The 21,058-nt window shown below is 43.1% G+C and overlaps 1 protein-coding gene across 3 annotated transcripts in view; it reads right to left on the reverse strand.

The window, feature by feature from the left end:
• Positions 1 to 21,058, reverse strand: part of Fyn (FYN proto-oncogene, Src family tyrosine kinase) — a 200,314-nt gene that overhangs the window by 56,169 nt on the left and 123,087 nt on the right. The gene's annotated exons all lie outside the window — the stretch shown is intronic.

The following is a 21,058-nucleotide window of genomic DNA, read 5'->3' on the forward strand; positions in this document are numbered from 1 at the left end:
TTAAAAACTTGAATCACTGTCACCCCACCCGCCTCAAACCCATTTCTCCAAGCATCCCATCCTAGGAAATGGTACTTCCAAAGACCAGCTTGCTCAAGTCAGAATCTGGAGAAGCATCCTTGTTCCTTCCTCCTTGTTTATTTTCACTCTTCCTGTCTCACATGCTTCTACTCAAACATGACTAATATTTCAGTTCCTCAAAGATTCCATTCTTTCCCCCCACTTACCTTCAGGCCTCAGAACTCGGCCTTCAACACTCTTTCTCCCTCTTCTTGGATATGCAGGGAATCTTTTATTCCCAGTAAATGCATCACTTCCTCTGCATAACCTTCTCTGATCCCCCCCCCCACACACACACACCTTCCCCCAGACTGGGATAGTGTTTTCCTAAGTGCTCCCATGGCGTCTTGATTTCCCTCATCATGGTACCTATGGTGTGATATTAAAATATGGCCTGTTCACTTGTTCCATTGCCCAGTGGACTGCAAGTTCCAGGAAAGCAGGGCCCTGTCCATTCCCCTCATTGCTATATTGCCAGTGCCTGGCACACAGTACATGCTCAATGAATCATAACCAAATAAGTAAAGATTCTGTAGCTCATTATATTTCTCTTTCACTTTTTGCCTCAAGGCCAATCCTTCTTACAGTGACTTATCAGCAGTGTGCCCTACATTTTCTAACTTACTGGCATGTATGTGAGAAGTGACAAAAATTCCAAAAAATAAAGTAAGGTGGTTAAATGGTCCACTTCGAACTGTAGACAGATGGGTAGGTAGAAATTGCAGTGAATGTCCTTGCGAAAACTCTGAGAAGCAGCCCATTTGGGACCACAGAGTCAAATGAGAAATGCATGACATCATGTGTAATAATATGCAGCCACTGGGGAAGGCAGAGCTGGCACAGGACAGGAAAAAATTGGGGCTATAAAGTTTTTCTATTTTATCTTGCAACCAATGTGGGGGCTGCCACTTAGGACGGGAAGATTCCCAAGGGCACCATTCCGAGCACTACTGTTCTGCTGGAGCAGGTCACAGAAGCAAATGTTAGATCATTCTGAAGCCCTCGCAAAGTACAAGTTTCAATAAATACTTATTAAATCGAGAGTCAGTTCTTGAGAATGGGAATGTTTGCAAATGAGCCGCCTACTGCTGGAGCTGAGGTCACCAAATCTGGAACATATTTCCTAATAAATCATTTGAGATTAACTTATAGTCTACTGTGTCCAACATGCTTTTTAACTTACGGTAAATGAATGATTTTAACAAGTTTTCAACAGGAAATGCAAAATATCTCCAAGGCATGATTTACTGAAGGCTTTCCATCATTTGTTGTTGATATTGCTTCATCGGACTGATAAATATCTGGCTTACTCTATATTAACTCTTTCAAGGTGGAAAGTTGCTTTAAGCTTCTAAAAAGGCCAGACAGAAAACATTCTTATCTCAAGTGCTCCCCCCCCCCCCCCCCCCCGGCAGGGATTTCATTGACCTGTAATTAGAGGGTGTAAACCTGAATTCCACAATCACATCATTTACATCATGGTTCCCCATCAAGGGACATTTAGGCACTGTCTGGAGATATTTTTGGCTGTCATGATACAGGGTGGAAGGGTAGCACTGGCACCCAGTGGGCAGAGGCCAGGCATGTTGCTAAACATCCTACAATACACAGAACAGTTTCTCACAACAAATCATTACCTGGCCCTAAATGTGAACAGCATGAAGGTTGAGAAATCCTGATTTACAGAGAGGAAAGAATTTATACCTACATAGTTGAAATAGTATAATAACCATTTCCCTTACATGCATGTGATTAACACGTAACCCAGAAGGCTTTCCTTCGGAAAATGGAGGCAGTCTAAAAAATTGACGTGAAAGGCTCTGATTTTTCTCTAAAAGTTTGTTCACCATGATAGAGAAACAGAACCTAAAACTAATAAGACCTCTTATTACAAACTAGTCTTAAAACTCCAGCCAAATAAAACAAACACTACATCGGAAACCCTGCAGAAAATAGGACCTCACATCTGATCAAACTAAGAAGATAATCTTCCAAAATCCACTGAAAAAAAAAGTAATATATTGTAATAAATGACCAATAGCTTACATATAATTTTATGAAATAATGAAGGGGAAAAATCACCAACCCCTTGAAGGCAGAGATTATTTTGTGGTTTTTGTTTCACAGATGTATCCTTAGTGCCCAGAATATTGCTAGGCACACAGAAGTAATCAATAAATGTTTGTTTAGTGAATTAAAAAAAAAAAAAAACCTCAACCAAAATAATTTTAGAGAAAACAATCCTCTTTTATACTAGGAATAGCATTTCATGCATCCAAAATTTTGAATTAAGTAATGTTTCTACACAGATCTTGCTTAATCTCATCTTTATTGACACACATGAAGAAACATAAATAAGCCAGTAAAGACAAGCTCAAGTCATTAAAAGTTAATCACAATGAAAATATTTGTATAAGAATTTGTGGTCTTCTTCCTCCCACGTGGGGCGGTCAGACTAACCATTTCCTATGGAAGATTCAGAGGGAAGTGCTGAGTTGTACTCCACGTGATAAGGCTCCTTGCCATGAGGCAAACTCTGGGCTTTGGGGTTACAGTAAGGCTACTGTTATTATGTAAATTATGTGCTGTGGCTTTTATGTCCAATGCTGTTAAGTCCATTGTCAACACAGAATGCACTAATATGCTGGCTCTAGACCTGTCGGTTACTGGGAAACACTGAATAATACCAATCTGGAAATGGGGCCCTAGAGTTTCTCTGAGTAGTAAAACATCACCTAATCTCATGGCTGGAGTCGTCTACACGCTGTCATCCTTAGAAAAGTCAGTGGAAGAGCATTTCAATGTGCCTGTGGTCAAGGTGTCTCGATTATGGCTATGAGGCCTCTATTCTTCAACCCTTTTTCCAACTGAGGGGCCCTGCTTCTACTATGAAAATAAAATCTAAAATCTTCCTTAGTTCTGTGGATCTTTTCCAACAGCCTTAGGCAACTAGGGAAGAGTTGTCTGACTCAGAATTTAAGGATGGCCATATCCTGCTCCCATGAGCATGGCAGACGTTATCAACCAATCACAGCACTTGCTGTAGCTATGTCTTGGTTGGCCTCTATACTCTTCCAAAAGCTCTCTAGGGGTCAGGTGAAACTAATCTGGAGGGCTGGATCTATTTGCTACTATAGGAACAGGGTCTTCTGACCCGAGATCAGTTGTACACATACTCATTCCTATTGAAGGCCTTAGACTGCAGTCTAGTCTGCCAGATGTACATTAAACATGGATAGTGCTCATATTCCCTAATACATGGATCAAGAGTAATGCCTGTATGCTCCAGTTCCCATGTCACAGGACTTGTGAGGTCTTAGGTGTATACTTGAGTTGGGTACTAAAAAGGGAAAAAGGCCACTGGCAGTCTTTTGCACAAGCAGAACACCTTCTCTCAAGACACATACACATGTAGGCAGAGGAATAGCAGGAGGAAACGTGAAACTGACAGGTAACTGTGATTTTGGCAGCGTTAAGTGCTTATACTCAGAAACCAACCAGATGGGTGTGGAAGAGTGACAGTCCTTAGCATAACTCTCCATCCCGCTCCTGACAGCCCAGGGGATAGAGCAGGCTTTGGAGAATGACGGGCAAAGCAATGCATTGCCAATACTCTAAGGTGGCATGCTCCACGTTCCCATCCTCTAACCCTTTGGTTCTGTTCTGCCCCTTTACTGGGCAAGTATTAAAAATGAAAATAAAAGAATAAGGAAAGGGAGTAAATTAAGAACCTAGAAACAAACTCAAGGAAGTGAGATGAGCACTACTGAAAGAAGAATTTAAAGCTGTTGTTGATCAACTGCAGTTTCATACACTTCTCTGGGAGAAAGGCAAAAGCTGGCAGCTTCCTGAGCAAATACCCTTTTCAGTCAGGAACAGTGGCAAGGGTAAAGGCTAAGATGTGGCAGAGGCACATCAGAAATCAGCTGACTCAGGACAAAAGGTTCATGGCAGGGCGCTCTTGATCCTTATAAAATTGGTGACACCCACAAGAACTGACCTGGAGTATATTGCTATATTCTTAGTGGAGAAAGTTAATCCCTGAGAGTTGAGGGAAGAATTTCCCGAGTTCTTATCATGTAACTTGTTGGGAGCAGGATATTCAGAGATGGCTGGACACCATGCTGATAGCAAGGAGTTGAGCCACAGGACCAGCCACCCAAATTTCCAGATTTCCTAGCATCTTTCAATCCTTTGCAATGGGACTTTCCTCCTTTGTAGGACATGGAGCCCCTGATCCTGACAGCCTATAAATGAGTTAAGGCAATGCTGCTTTGTGGGGACAGCCAGACAGAAGGGCCAGTGGTGCCTGGGGAAGCTAGAAAGAAAGAAGGTCCACTTGATCACTCTTGACAACATAAGCACTCCCTGAAGTTCTTAAGGAAAAAAAAAAAAAAGTGAGGGCTGAGCTCCATGTAGCATTGATGCTGGGTCCAGCCAATGGCTTCAACCCAGCTATGGAAAGATGAGCAATGCAGGGCTCTGTCTGTGTGGGGAATCCTCTTTTTGTTATGAGCTGGAGGGAAGGGAGTGTGGTGGGAGGCAGAATCTGAGCTGTCTGCCAAGATTCCTGCCCCTGGTGAGCATGTCCTTTATGATCCCTGAGATTTGTGAATGATGGGAAAGTCACTCCCATGATTAGGTTATGTAATTTGACACAGTTGACTTTAAATGAGGGAGATTATTCCAGGTGGACTGACCTAATCAGGGGAGCCATTGAAAGGGACGGCTCTCCCTGGAGAGGTAAAATCAAAGTGTGAGAGGTATTCAATGTGAGGGATCTTAGAGATGGAGGGATCATGGGTTACTATACGTGTGATGGCCCTAGAAGCTAACAGCTTACAGCTGGCAGAAAGCAAGGAAGGGGTTCTTAGTCCTGTAATCATGAAGATCTGAGTTTGGTCAAGAGCCTGAATTGGTCAATGCTTTATGTGGTTCAACTGTCATGTTGTTACATCTGCACAGTGCCAGGAAATGGACTCTTCCCCAGTGAAGCCTCCAGATGACAAAACAGTGAGCTGGTGCCTTGATTTCAGCCTTGCTGAGCAGAGAACACAGTCATGTCACGCAGAACTGTGAAAGTCAGTGGATATTGTTTTAAGCCATTAAGTCTGTGGTGCTTCGTCAGTAGAAAATGAATACATATTTAGGTAGGATGGGGCACCATGGAGATGAAGGCTCCTATCTCCACAGTGAAGACCAACATCCACGCAGTGGTCCCTGAAGGCCAGGCTCTGAGCTATGCACTGGAGCATCTTATCTCATTACATTCTCACAACCCTAAAATACAGGCATTCTTATTTTTCTGCATTATACAAGGGAGGAGCATTTTGGGTAATGTGTCTAAAGCTAAGTCAGGTGGGGATAGGATGTGAAGCCAGATAGTCTAAGCCCAAGGTTGGCACAGAGAACGTCTGTACCAGAGTTGCCTCTTGCATCCTGGTCATTCTGCACAAGGTGTGGGTACATAGGTGGGGTGTTGAGAGAAAAACCCATAGGGAAGGATCCTGGCTCCACAGGACTCACCTTCATGTGCAGACTAACAGGGGCCCTGATTTCAGGGACTGGGCCTCAGCCTCCTACTCACACCACACCCACTAGACAAGGTCCTGTGGAGGTGCTCAATTGTGCCAGGTGTAGTGAGTCACCTCCTCCTTGGTGTGGTTTGGCATCTTAATGAATGTTTGGGCCAATGCTGAAGCAGCCTTCAATTTCCTGACCTTTCCTGGTCATGGCAAGGGTGTTTATATACCCCAAAGGAGTCAGCCTCGGTTTTCTTGGTATTAAAAAGCTGTCTTTCTTGGAACACTTAAAATATGATTTGCTTTGCAGACAAAATTTTCTGGAACATATTTACTGCTTTACTGCATAAATGGAGATATTCATATAAATGTCCCCATCAAGCAAAAATAACAGATTTCTACTCTTGATTCAAGTCCTGTGAGGCAGAACCCCTCCCCGCAAACACAAGCCATAAGATAAGCAGTCCCTGAGGTGAGAAGACTGAGGCCAGAGTGATAATATGTACAATGCAGACACTGGCCACATTCAGTAATGGGAAAACAGAGCCCATTTAACAATTAAGTCAAAGCTTTGCTTCAGAAATAATAAGAGGTGAAGTTGGACCCATCTGATCAGTTATGCATGATTTTGCAAAGGCCCTCTGGAGGGTGAATCTTGTCCTGTGCAGCACAGCAAGGGCACCGAGCTAATAGAAATCACTCATAAAACATATTACTTTAAGAAAAAGCCACATTCCTGGAACATAGAATGATTTTGTGGCTCCCCACTTCTGGCTTTTCTTGATTCAAATGGCCCCCAGGCTGAGAAGCAGCAGCTCCTGTCCCTATAACGTGTTTTCCTCTCCCTCCTGTACAGCTTTCCTTTCCCCAATGCCTGGAAATTCACAAACACTTAATGAAAGAGAGAGGGAAGCATCAGACCCCGATGGGAGACTTAACACTGCCATCAAGTGAATGCTGGAACCGATTCCAACCCTAAATGGCCAAAGACGTTTTAACACTAAACTGTGGAAAGGCTCCAAAAGGAGAGTGAGAATATTTTCTTCTTACATTCATTTTGCTTTGAATTTCAGGGTGAAGAATGGAGTGAAATGGTGATGGAAATAAGTGTGATATGTTTTAACCCTGTGGGTGCCAAAGAGTTCAGAAGGAATGAGGGCACAGGCTGTGAATTTTTTCGGTTTCCATCTTTCTTTTTAATATTTATTTTTAGTTTTAGGTGGACATAATATCTTTATTTTATTTTTTATGTGGTACTGAGGATCGAACCCAGTACCTTAGGCATGCTAAACAAGCATTCTACCACTGAGCCACAACCCCAGCCCCAGGTTTCCATCTTTCTGCCCCTGCAACCTTTTTGGTCCACAGAAAAACACCCTGTAGTTAGTATTTTTAATTTTTATTTTTTTCATTTTGAGATCCATTTCACAAACTATAACAGTTACCCTCTTAAAGTATATAGTCCTGTGGTTTTTAGTACATTTACAAATGTACTAAATTTACATTTACAAAGGAAGCTTGTCATCATTAGTTCTACAACATTTTTATCACCCCCCCAAAGAAACCTATACCTATTGTGAAACTTACGGGACAAATACTCCCTTCAGGAATAATCAGAGAAGCAATGTAGACCAGTGAGACACTGTCTTTCACCTTTAAATCCACAAATAATTTTTTAAAAAGTCTACCCAGTAATGATGGAGGTAGATAGAGCCTGGAGATTTTGGTAAAACAACTTGGTAATTATCAAAAACCTTAAAACTGGGCATGCTCCTGGAATTGTCAATTGTGCTGAAGAGATACCTCAAAAAATGACAAATGAAGTTCTATGAAATGTTATTTACCATTTGAGAAATTAGAAAACTTGCTAATTGTTTAACCAGAGGGTGGCTAAGCAAACTGTAAGGCATTCCCCTGATGGAAAGTTAAGCAGAAATCACAATTTAGGTTTATAGAAATGATCAGTAATAATAATAAAAAAAGTCCACGTTCTATTAAGAAGGCTCGCATGATTGCAAATATAAAACAAATGCCTAGAAAACAGTTCAGAGGGAAATATACCAAACTACTGGTGATGTATAGCTAATACATAATGTGAGACTGTTCTTTCTTGGCCATTTTCTTTATTTCTCAGATTGTTTACACTGAAGATGCATCATTTTCATAATAAGAATAAGTCATTTTTATTTTTTTTCACAAAAAATCCCCCTTTAGTTTTGGTTCCTGATTGAATTTATGTGTAAGCTGAAACAACCATACATTGGTGATGTGTATTTGTGGGCTGAAAAGTTAAGGAAGAGTGATTGATTCCATAACCTGTTAAGAGGGACCTTCTCCTTCTGGAAGGTGTGAGACTTCTAAGTGTGTTTTCTGGACCTCTTCTCAAGTGGGCAGTAGGGGCAGAGCAGGTAGCAGGTTGTGAGCACACACAGATGAACAGTTGAAAAATCTAATTAAGGACAGAGGTAAAGCAAAGCCGCATACGGAGGCCCCTGCAGGTGCTGAGTGCAGAATCAGAATTTGGGATAACAGAACTAGCAGCGGGGGTGGCTGGATTAGTGGGTTTTTGAGAAGCTTTGGGTCTCAAGTCCTAGGGACCTGGGGGAGGGAACACACCAAACTCAGAATGGCAGTGTTCATGCAAGTCAACCTGGAAGCTAAGCAAGGCCTCTCTGTGAGCGAGGTCTGAGCTCTAGGCCATGGCCCAGCTCTAGGAAGGTCTAAGGAGGGAGCAAAGCCCTCTTGCTCTTTGGACTCCAGTTCATGGTAGAGGCAGGGGACTTGTTCTCATGCTTGCTGCCTTTGCCCTTTCCTGCTGGAACATTCAGCTTGGCATTTTGATGCTTTGACTTTTGCCCTAAAACTTGGGGCAATGCCAGCAGGCCAGAGGACAAAAGAATGGGTTTCCATGACCTGCAATTCTTCAGGAACCTGAAAGGTTCGATAGAAACATTTCTTCCTAATGTTGATGTTCAGTCAAGACCTTTTGCACCCTCATTGTCCCTGTTCTCTGAAGTCAGCCACAGGAAAACAAAACAAAAACATGGGCTTCTATTCGTGAACCAGCAAAGAGAGGAAAGTCAGCATCACATCTGGGTCACAGAGGCAGAGTCTGGCTTTCTGGGCTGCGCTTGTTTCAGGAACAGTTGTGGCAGAACTGGCCGAGGGCCAGGGATCAGAGTGTCACCTGGCACAACCACAAGCAAACACATTAGCAGAAAGCAGCCATCTGAACAGGCTTCGCGGAGGCCCACTCCCTGGGAATGCAGAGAGGGGAAGCCCAGGAGGTTCCCTATCCAGCCCTGCTCTGATCTCTCCAGTCTCCATAGACGTTCCTTGCTAGAGGACCCCGTATTCTTTCAAAGAAAGATAAATTCCTTTTCTTTTTCTTTAAGTCATTTCTAGCCAAGAAGATCAACTCCTTAAAAGCAAAAGATGAACTCTGAATAAGTGACTTTCCTTTTCTTTTCTCTCTCTCTTTTTTGCCATCAAGCTCACAGAATGGTGTCATGGTCTCCGCGGTTTCCCTTTTCACTGATGGGTTACCTGGTTATAAAGTCAGAGCCCAGTAAAAATCTGAGAACTTGTCATGAAGTCATTTGTTTTGGAACTTGAAGCCATTTTTTGGGGGAGCCATCTTTTCTTTGAAGAATGACCACCCCCCCCCCCCCGCCCTGCCGTGTCTTCACCTTGGTACTTTATGCAACACCAACAGTCCTGGCATTTGCAACCCTATAGTGGTTCAGAATTTCAAAGCTTTCGGAAGGGTGGTTGGGTGGGAATGCTGATAAATCAGGCAGTAGAAAACACACATGGTCCTCTCTAATGCTGTGGCCTCTTAATGGGACCTAAGAGCAAAGAGGAACTACCGGCCAGGTCAGTGGACGAGAGGGTGTCTGCCTCAGTGAAGGTTTCCCAAGGGATCCACACCTATGGAAGACAAGTTGTGCCACAAAGACACAGAGGAAGTGAAAGGAGGGAGATAAATAAGAGGAAGAGAATGTGGAGCCACCTGAAGGCCTCAGTGACACTTTCCCATGTGAAACAGCATTTGGGATGACAAACTCGTTACTTGTGTGGGATGAACACTGTTACATGGGCTACACCACTTGTTGATGACCTACTTAAAACCTGACTAAAATCCAGTCAGGTTTAAAAAAAAAATTTTTTTTTTAATTTAATGAATTCAAAAGAGGGAGCAGATGGTTTATGAATAGCATACATTTTGTAAACACTATTGCTTATAAAACTTACAGAAAAGCACATGAATGATTTTTTTTTTTTAGTGATGTCTTGCATAATATTTAGACTTGAAGTTATCACCTTAAAGACAGCACAATCTTCTCCTTTCTTCTAGAAGTTTGTAGGACTCTGGCATCAGATAGGGTTGCCCTGGGCCCGAAACATGAGAGGACACAGCCTTGACAACCTTGAGACCCGAATCCGTATCACTGAAAATAAACTGTGGAGGATGCAGTAGTGAGGAGTGTTTTCCCACAAAACCCATCCTTGCTCCCTTCACAGCAATGGAGTTTCAGCTAGACCTGAGGCTGTGCAGCTGAAGACTGCACCTTCAGACTCTCTTGCAACCAGGTGTGGCAATGTCACTAAATCTGGCCAAGTGGTTGTGAATGGATGTGACAAATCCAACTTCTGCATCCTTCAAGTGGGAGTGGGTGTCTTCCATTATCCTTCCCATTTCCTGTGGGCTGGAAAGTGGATGTGGTGCTGGCAAATTGGCTTAAACAGGCCGAGGATGACAACCCTGTTAAGGAATGGTGCAGTCACAGGACAGAAAGGCCCTGGAGGGTCTTGTAGAACACGACTGCTCACTCGCCCTAAAGTGTCAATCTTTGACCCTCACATGAAAGCTGCAGGGATGCATACCCTATGTGTTTTTGAGGGGTTGTGTATGTGTGTCTGTGATGGAGTCTTTTTTGTTGTAAGAGGTAGCCTGCACCTTGACACAAGAAGGGCGTGAAAGTCCCAGAGATCAAAGGCTGACTCTGTTGGGTACGGATCTCTACATCCACCCCTAATTCCCACAGACCTACTTTGACACCAACAGTTAAACCTGGATTAAGGCACATTAGTTTAGTATGAACTCGCTCATTGGGGACTTATTTTCTGCTTGGCATTTTCTATTGGGTCTTTCATTTAATCCTCAGAGCAATCTTGCAAGTGTATTTCATAGTTAAGGAAGCTTAGGATCACAGAATTTAAATAACTTGCCTTTACCCAGTCTGAGGGACTGGATCTAAATCCACCCACTTCAATCATATATTCTCCCTGTTAGACCATGATATCGTTGAGAGGCATGCTCTGCTCCTAGCTATTTTCTATGTCCAAACAGGTTGGTCCGCAAGTATCCAGGGCATATTAGATATAGAATATCAAGCTCCTATTTCAGAGAAGTCCTGGAAGTAGTAGTATCTTGGAGCATGACTGCTGAGTATCTCTGTGGCCTGAGTGTATCCCTGACCCTCTGGAGCCGGTTTCCTCATTAGTTGACCCATGGACTTCAACAAGGAGCTCTCCAACATTCATACCAAGGCCAGCACTCCAGAAGGAGCTAGAGCCCTCTGTGCATATTCAAGCAGAACCACCAAGCCTGCAGGCTGGCCCAGCACACCTCTTAGTGTCCTGAAGCTGAACCTTAGGAATCATGAGGAGCCATGCAGAGACCTAAGCACATGGTCACATTTGTTCAAATGCCCCCTGTTCAAATGTTCAAATGTCCCCTGTCATGGCCAGAACCTTGACCATGAGATATGAAACTTTATTTTTATTTTTTAGTTATAGATGGATACAATTCCTTTATCTTATTATTTTATTTATTTATGTGGTGCTGAGAATTGAACCCAGTGCCCCATGCATGCAAGGCAAGAATGCTACCACTGAGCCACAACTTCAGCCCCTAGATATGAGATTTTTAATGATGTAAGAAGAGCTGAGCATTGCTATGTCCTACCGTTTTTATTTTATTTTATTTTGCACTGTGACTTAAAGTGTTTTTTCTTACTGCAGTTTTCAGAAGACTTGACTATGTCCTCCCTGTTGCTAGAATGGAGAACAACTTGTGATCCTGCTCAACCAGCTGAGGCACTTGTGACAAGTTTTGGTCTTGACCCACCTCCTCCCTCATCACATAGAGGCCCCAACTCTCTCTGGCTCTCACCTAGGGGTTGCTAGCTACAGGGATCTCCTTCTCAGATGCTGGAGAGGAGGAAGAAAGAAAACAATAACAAGAATAAAGAGTCTTGCCCCCACCCCTCACATAAAAGTTACTCAGAAATCACCATGGTGGGGCTGGGGATATAGCTCAGTTTGTAGAGTGCTGGCCTCACATGCACAAGGCCCTGGGTTCAATCCCCAGCAGTACACACACACACAAAAGAAATCACCATAGTGACAAATCACCCGTTTTCAACTACTTCACTTCCTTTGTGTTTTGTCTCTCTTCACATATCTTTAATTTATATTCAGCCCTGCCTCTAGCCCTTATTCAGCCAATGTATTTCTATCCCCTCTAAGTGACAGGCCTGTGTCAAAGGGCTTTCGACATAATATCAAGTAACTGTGGCCCCTGCCTTGCTTATATATACTTAAAAGAGAACAGGCAAGTAAATCAGTGGTTTCAGGACAGGGAGGGAGCACAGAGGGGGTTCTAATTCATTCAGATCAGGAATCAAAAAGATGACTGGACACTGGCCCAGACGGAGAAGGGGCATGCTGCAGGCAGAGGAATAGTACCTCTGAGGGCACATGGAGCAGCATGTGGTCTCCAAGAACAGTAAGTGGTCCTGTGGCTCATTTGATTTCTGTCCAAACTTATGGAGTACTCAATGTGCCAAGTATATCACAAGGCTCTGGGTGCTAAGGGTTAAGAAGACAGGTAGGTCTCTGATCTATAGGAGCCTATTTGCACTGCTGTGAAAGTGGCTGGAAACGAACCTGAGAAGTACCTAGAAGCCAGATCATAAACAACTAGATATATGTCCTTTCCACTGAGTACTTACTGTGGAGTCTGTAGCTTTGCTATATGAAATATGCAAATCATTTCCTGTGCTCCATCACTAGCCTCATGAGCTGGTTATTATATATTATTAATATTCTCTATCAATGGTGCTACTTTACAGATGGAGGAATTAAGTGTAGGGAGGTCAAGTTATTTGCCTCAGGCCTCAGAGGTAGGCTGAATTGGATTTTAACTCAGACCTGGCTAGAATCTAAGACTTATACTCTTAATCGTGTGCTGATATGCTAAAGCATTTGTACATTACCCATCTGATACTTATCCAGTCTTAAGTGGGAGTGAAACTGGGTCTTGAAAGACACATACTGAAACTGAGGAGGGAGGAGGAGCATGAGGAGCCAGAGCAGCCAAGAGTGGGAGGAGATTGCACCAGGTGGTTGGAGGGAGAGGCATCTGGGTAAGACTAGACTTCCTAAGCTGGACAAACAACTCTATCCATTCTGGCTACCTGTCCATGCATAATTCATACTCATAAATCATCCTCGAAGCTAGAAAACAAGTAGCTTTTGTTGAATGTGAGCATTAAGACCTGAAACCTTTTATGTCTGCAGACTATATGAGTTACATTACCTGAGAGGCCTTGCACAAAAAGAACCTCAGGGTCTTTTGGGCCTGATAGGAGTGGGAGATGGAGGCTTGTGGTGCAGCTGTGTAAACATGACGAGGACAGATAACAACAGAGATAAGACATCTGCAAGGCAGAACATGAGGGGCACATCAGTGCCCACTGAAAAAAGCACATAACGGCTAATATCCAACAAAAGACTGAAGTCACAGAGGAGCCTAAAGGAGTGGCTGGGATTAGAGGTATAGATGAGTGTTTCTCCCCCAACTGCTGAGTTTGCTCTGTCAAGTCAAACAGGAACATTTTTACTGTGATGAACACATGGCAATTATACTTCAGTTCTGCATCAAATATGCAGCCTATTTTTCAGCCATGGCAGCTCTATTTACATATATAGGTTCAGTACAGAGGATGGAAACTCTTGCTCATCTACTAGGAAGAGCCATCAATCAGCAGCTCTGCGTAGAAAAAGGCACTTTGTCCCAGCACTAAGCAGAACTGGTCTGTCCCTGAGCACTCATGCTGTGGTCCCGTGGAGCTACCTTATAAGACTCCAGGTGATGATGACCCGAGTATGGCTTTGTGCTCTGTGCCAGTCCTGGTTCAATACAACCCAAATTGACTCAGCAAGTAACAATGGTACACACTTGGAATAAATCCAGGCAACAGTTCTGCCATAACTCTTTTTGACAAAGGCTGACTTGACAAGATGATTATCAGCCTAGGGTGGAAAAAATGGTCCTGGGCATAGCCAGCCTACATATTCTGAGTGTTCACTATTCCACCAGTTTCATCATTCATCTGGACGTGCGTTCCCCAGATGCACTCCCTTCGAGAACCTTCTATTTCCTAGTCATTTTCCTTCTCTTAAGATTTGCATTTTCTACATAGGCTCCATTGCTAAAATAAAAATATTGCTAAAAATAGTGGATCCGCATAACTCTTATGGAATCGACAGACTATTTATATCAACTTCTGCTTTTTTTGAACCCGCTAAACTGTTTTCTGACTTCTTTTCCTTACTATACCTCAACTTTTAAAATTTTTTTCTGTTCTGACACCCTTGCTAGTTAAACTTATCTTCCACTCTTTTTGCTATTTCTTTGGTGCTTCAAACATTTGGCTCTTTAAGTTAAAATAAAGACCTTAAATTTTTCCTCTTTATTTTGACTATTTATCCATGAAGGAAGGGGGGGAATAGAATCAACATGCTGTTATGGCTTGGCTATGAGGTGTCCCCCTCAAATTTCCTGTGTTAATGCAAGAGTGTCTGAAGGTGAAATGATTGGATTAGGGGAGTTGTAACCTAATCAGTCTGTCCTAGTTTAAATAGATTAACTGGGTGTTAACCATAGGCATGGCTGGAGCAGGTAGGTCACTGGGGTGTGCCCTTGAAGAGTTCATCTTCCCTGCAACCTCTTCCCCTTGCTCTCTCTGCTTCTTGACTGCCATGAAAGAAGCAGTGCTTCTTCACCATGCCCTTCTACCATGATGTTCTGCCTTATCTTGGTCCCAGATCAATGGAGTCAGCCACGCATGGACAGAACCTCTGAAACCATGAGCTAAAATAAATTCCTCTAAGTTGTCCTTGTCAGGTATTTTGGTCCCAGTGACTAGAAGCTGATTAACACACATGCCTAGTTCACCAGGGAATACTGTGTACCCTGAAGATCTAGAGTGAGGCTCAGCTGTCTGAAGAATCTTCATTTTTCACAGATTCACAGGTGATGCTATGGTATCACCTCACTGTAGGGGTCTGGAACTTAAAGCATATAATTTCAACTCTGTCTTCGAAGCCAGATGCCCCCAAAGTCCATGGCTGCAATCACAGGAAAGCTCACTGGGGATGTGTAATGGGGACAGGTACATCCCTGGGGACTGCTGATCCCTCAGTAGAGACACCCGAGGATCTGGAAAAACTCAGCCCAATATCTCTCCGTTCCCTGCTCTTCCTTTTCTGCCTGGGCAAGGTTTGGCCTGTGTGTTCCTTCATTCAACCCCACCTCATCTGGTGAGGCACTTGGAGTCGCACTGATATCATTCCCTTTTCAACACAAAGCCCTAAATTGCCTGCTCAGACTGGGTACTGCTCCGAATAGGCTGTTCCTGCTGCCTTTAATAAACACTTCCAAATGACCATGATTAAGTGACATAGTGAACCTCTTCCTAAGTCCTGTGAAGGAACTTTCTGTCTTCCTATGTGATGTTCCCCCAGATTCCTCTGCCCCTGCTCTTTCTGTTCTTGTTCAGGGAAATTGTGTACAGGTGGCTCCCTGTCAACCTCACTGCCACCCATGGCTCCACCCTCCCTCCCTCCCCATCTCTAAGAGAACAAGCGGGGAAGTGCCTGGATTGGCCAGACAGGTTCCCTCTGTTTATCTGTTCCCATAATCCTCCTGTTTTGAAACTGAAATATCCTTAAGGCAAAGTGCCGATTACTATGATACGATTGTTCTTTGAGTTTAAAAATATCTTCAAGGTGTCAAAAGCTCTATAGATTCCACTGGGCACCTGAAACCCGCCCTGTCATTCAACACCAGTAATGTACTGAGGGTGGAGACAATTTGTTTTGTTTAAATTATTAACTAAGTGCAGAGTTCTGGCAAGATGCGTGTGTGTGGGAGACGCTGGAGTTATGTTGAGAGGAAATGGAGATGATATGATATAAATACAAATGGAGTTTGGAATGGGTTTCAAGGAGGACATGCAGAGCCTGTCTTCCAACAAGCTGGCTCCATTCCCACAGCCTGCCAGGGCTCTGCCTCCATGGTTGCTGGCGTCCTGCTGGAACTGGCTGATGCCTGCCCAGCTCAGTGTCTTAAGAGAGGCTCTGGCTCTGCCCTCTTCCTCTTCTTTCTCTCCTCTCTCTGCTCTCTTCCTCTCTGCTCTCTGCCCTCCTCCTGTCCTCTCTCTGCTCTCCGCCTCTCCTTTTCTTCCCCTTTGGGCAGCCCCCCAATAAAATCTCTTGGTTTTTTAAAAAAAAATAGAGTGGCTCTGGCCAGGTGGCTCATTATTTGAGGGTGGATGTGGGAGAAGAGTAGTCGTGATTTTTCTTCTAATAGTTTCAGCTCTATTCCTTCAGTTTGGAGACAGGTTTCCTTCCATTTTTTTTTTCTCCTCCTTTCTCATTCCCCCAGGGTGACAGAGGAGAGAAAGTCATGATTGAGGGGAAGGGTTTCTATTGTGGGTAGGTGGTTAATGCTGTTCTGACTTCTTCCCTGTATGATGTGAATTATGCCAACTGCAGGAGTCTGCTATCAATTACTGATAGGAAGTGACTGGTACGTGACCATTTCCGACGGAAAACAAAGTGGAAAGAACAACTTTATATGCAGTTTACAGTGACTGAAAACATCTAGACCATCGTCAAGCCACACAATAGGTGTTCAGCAAACTGCACATATTACCATTTTGTGTACGTGAGGACGGACTCAGGCTGAAGCCTGGGAGTTTTCTCTTTTCCATGGCTGGCTTTCTATTCCAAGCACAAATGAGACCCAGTGACTTCCTGGTTACCCAGGAGACAGCCAGTCTGCCATCACAGGCATCCAGCCACCCCACCCAATAATCAGTGTGGACCAGAGATAACATGGACTATGTTAACTGAGTAGACAGCAAAATGAATTACTGTGATAAAAAGTGCAAAGAAAATGAAGAAGGGAGAAATTAAACAGCTCTGCCTAACTTATTTGACTTATATTCAGGAAAGAGTCAACTTTCTTGCAAAAGGAACCCTAACAGTTCTGTGAGACTCACATTTTGTAATGTGTTAGTTGGAAGGTGGGGAGGGAGGGTTGTTTATCATTTTTGAAGAACAAAGCTTTCAGTGTAACTCTTGGTTTAAAAACTCAGTCTGAATTATATAATCAAAGGGTCACTGTAACTAAGGCACTAGAATTAGACAGCATTTCTGCATGTAATAAGCTAATTTTCACCTAAATACTGATGTGCTAACATAGACTTTTCAGAATCCTACTCTAATGATGGGCAGCACAGAGAAGAACAAATAGATCTCAGGACAGAAAGACTGTATTTAGCTCCATTACTTCCTTAAAAACCATGAAAAGACAGTTTTGAAAACCTTATCATTTAGCACTTTAGGCAGAGTCCTCATGGCCTGGTATGGTACCAAACTGGAAACTCAAAAGGAATAAAGAAAATGTGGGTTTGGGGCAGCCATATTCAGAGTCCTCAGTGATCACTTCTGTGGCCCCATGAAGGGTCCTCGGCCTCTCCCACAACATTGTTCCCCCAGGACTAGGGTCACCTTATTGCGGGATCTTCTCACTGCAGGATCTCCCCAGTGGAACTGCTAAATCTAATCAGTTACTAGATGCTGGGACATCTTAGACTCCTTTAAGCAAGGTCACTTGGCTTTCTTGACCTATGCTGAGATAAGAAGAAGGGATTCTTCTAGTTAGATCAGACACTGACTCTCTGGCCAGAATTGGACAATACTGCTTTTGGGATTAACAGTTGTGTCAGTCCATTTTTCATTGCTGTGATCAAAATACCTGATAGGAATACCATAGAGGAGTAAAAGTTTATTTTGAGCTCACAGTTTCAGGGGTTCAGTCCATAGTTGGCCAACTGCATTGCTCTGAGGTGGAAGGGCCTGGTGGAAGAAAGCTGCTCAGCTCATGGCAGAAAGAATGAGCAAGAAGCCAGGGGCAAGACATAATCCTCCAGGGCATGACGCCAGTGACCTACTTCCTCCAGTCACGCCCACCTGCCTACAGTTATCCTTCAGTAGTCCATTCAAGTTACTAATCCGTCAACTGGAGCAATCCACTGATGATGTTGCAGCTCTCATAATCAAATCATTTTGCCACTATGTATTTCTGAACATGAGCTTTTCGAGGGACACCTTATATCCAGACCCCAAAACAAGTGTTCGGACTGTGACTTTTTCTAAGGATAATAGTTCTTACTCACTGTCTACCTACTGACCTACATTATATCTTTGCCGTAAACAGGCTCACTGGATTCAGTAATGGAAAGGAAGAAGCGACAGAGGGAAAATAATTCACTTAGAAGTCTCTGGAGAATCTCCAGCATGTCAATGGGGACTGTGACTCTGTCATGGGACAGGCTGCCCTGTCCTTGAACAATGTGAGCTATTACACGGCCATGGGATGGAGGTCTGCCTATCCAAGGAAAATGGTACCATGATGTCATGAGTGGGAGGCGGTGGCTCCTACAACATAGAATGTTCTGTCTTTGTCTTCAATTATCTGCTGAAGAAAGCCTAAAATACTTCCAGTTTCTGGGTGGAGGCTAAGAGCTGGGAGTGAGTGACACATGGAGAAGGAAATCAAGAGAGAGAACTGAAAACCAATTTGGTCACTTGAAGAGCTTTCTCTTTTTGATTCTGACCAACTTCTCTTTTCAGTTAAGTAAAAGTGTTGTGTGACTTTTAGTTCTCCAGTTTTTCTGGGAAGGCACAGAATTAAAGCCTGAGTAGAATGGAGGAAATAACTGGTCACTGTTGGGAACGTGGGAGTAGGTAGTGACTACTACCTACAGTGGACTTGCGGTGAATCTTGTGTAGGAGCCACAAAGACTTCCTACTGACAACCCACAGGCCACTAAGCCTGATCAGTGATGAGGTCAGGGAACAGGAAGACGTTGGAGAGAGCAGACCTGAACAATCCTGCACCCAAAGAACACAGATCTAAGTAAGGCCCATCAACCTGTTGCAAATCTGTGTTTTCTAGGGACTTGGGAATGAAGATGATAAAGGAAACACACACAGTGTTAATGTGTAACTAACAGAATAATGATATCATTCTGTACTCAGAATCAGAAAAAACAATCAAATCCAGAACAAATCACTACTTACTGTCTTATTGACTTATGTTTACTATTTAAAAGTACCAGAGCCAGGACTACAAAGAGGTGACTGAGGAACTTGTTTGGGAGTAAAATTTAAAGGAATATTGCATTAAGATATTGATTATCTTGATTACTAAATTTTGTAGTGTGTCCTTAAATTATGGCCCCCAGGAGAGTGCCTCCCTAGCCTCATTCTGGGCTCTGCTTGGTTTAAAAAAGAAAAAAAAAATCCCATCAGCTAAAGGTGTTAAGTGATTGGAAATGGCCAGTTAAATAATTAGATAAAAATCATGGGGTAAAAATGGGAGCTATGGGGTAAAAATGGGAGCTCATAACCCACTTGAATCAAATTGTGAAATATGATATATCAAGAACTATGCAATGTTTTGAACAGCCAACAATAAAAAATTAAAAATCAACTAATGGATTCAGGAAAGTCTCCAAATATATGCTATTCTTGGGCAAGGACTTCCCCTGATAGAAACTATTCAAAGAAAAGAATAAAAATGTGTACAAATATTTAAAACTCGCTTCACTGCTATTCATGAAAAGAGATAAACTGGAAATAATCTAGGTACTCACCCACAGAGGATTAACAAAATATGATATTGAACTGATTCCTATGCAGCTAATAAAATGATGTTGTGGCATATATTCATGATATGCTAATGGGAAATATGCAAGTTACAAAACACTACGTGGAAATACGACTACTTTTCTGGTTTCCCTTCTTGCTCTCTATAATCCATCCTCTACATGACAGAGTGATCCTTTTTAAAATTACTCTCAGGCTTCAAATGGTTTCCTAATGTATTTGGAATAAATCTAAATCATTTGGCCATCCTGTTCTGGCCCCTGCCTATGTCTCCAGCCCCTCCCCCCCTTTTTAATAGTTTTCCCCTTTTTACCTTCTTCCCAGCCATATCAGATTCCTTTCTGCCCTTTAGATACCACTTGAGTGTACTCTAGGGCGCCTGCACCAACTTCTCCCTTTGCCTGAAATATCCTTCCTCAAAATACTCACACAGCTGGCTCCTTCTCATGTCTCATAGCTCAAATATCACCTCCTCAGAAAAGGAGCTTTCCTGGCATCCAATCTCAAGTGGCTACTGCCCTGGCACTCTATTATGTCATTGTTTTATTTACTCCATCGCACTTGGTGCCCTCAGAAATGATCTTATTTGCTTGGTTATTTTCTTGTTTATTATCTACCACCTTCCATGAGAATGAAAGCTCTATTTCATTCTTTGAAATGAAGAATGAAAGAAGAGGCTTTGCCTGACTGTCTACTCACAGTCCACCCAACAGGCCCCAAACCATGCCTGGCATGGAGCAGACCCTCAGAGGGTGAAGGCTGAATGGCTATGGTGAGATGTTCAGAGACACACAGAGGATTGTGCACTTGTGTCTTCACATACAAATAAAGGCTGGAAGTGGGCAGCACAAAAGTCTCTTTGGATACTTAAATTCTGGATGATTCTAAGTTTCTTCTTTCTTCTTATATTCATTTTCTACAACAATAATATATTAACTTTTAAATAATTTTTTCTTTTGTTTTTTTTTCTTATAGAGTGTCGTCACACTAAGAAAATACTACCACCAGCTGACCCGAGACTAGAACTGTAAGATGCCAGAGAAAAAAAATCCCAGAGGATGCTGATTCAATCCCACCTCTCCTTTCAGAGGTGAGGAGGTTGAGGAACAGACTGGCAGGGGTCAGGGTGGTGGTGCTGGAATATGGCTTCTGGCTCTTTAGCAGATCAGTCAAGAAAATGGCTCAGGGTGACTTTCACTAAGCTAGTGGTTTGCAAACTTTACCCATGTGAGAACCACTTCATGTGATTCTCCTGGGAAGACACAGCTTCAGGGCTGCATTTCCAGAATGTCTGATTGGGTAGGTCTGAGGCAGAGGCAGAGAACCTGCCTTCTGACAAGGTCCTGGATGCTGCAGGTGCAGATAGATGGTCAAGATCACCCCTAGAGATACAAGAGGCATGTTGCTCCTCATGGCTCCCCTGAAAGTATCTTGTTCTTTGTGTA

This window comes from Marmota monax, unplaced genomic scaffold (genome assembly GCF_021218885.2).
Source record: "Marmota monax isolate L192 unplaced genomic scaffold, Marmota_monax_Labrador192_F-V1.1 WCK01_AAM20220418_F8-fsc00276, whole genome shotgun sequence".
NCBI lineage: Eukaryota > Metazoa > Chordata > Mammalia > Rodentia > Sciuridae > Marmota > Marmota monax.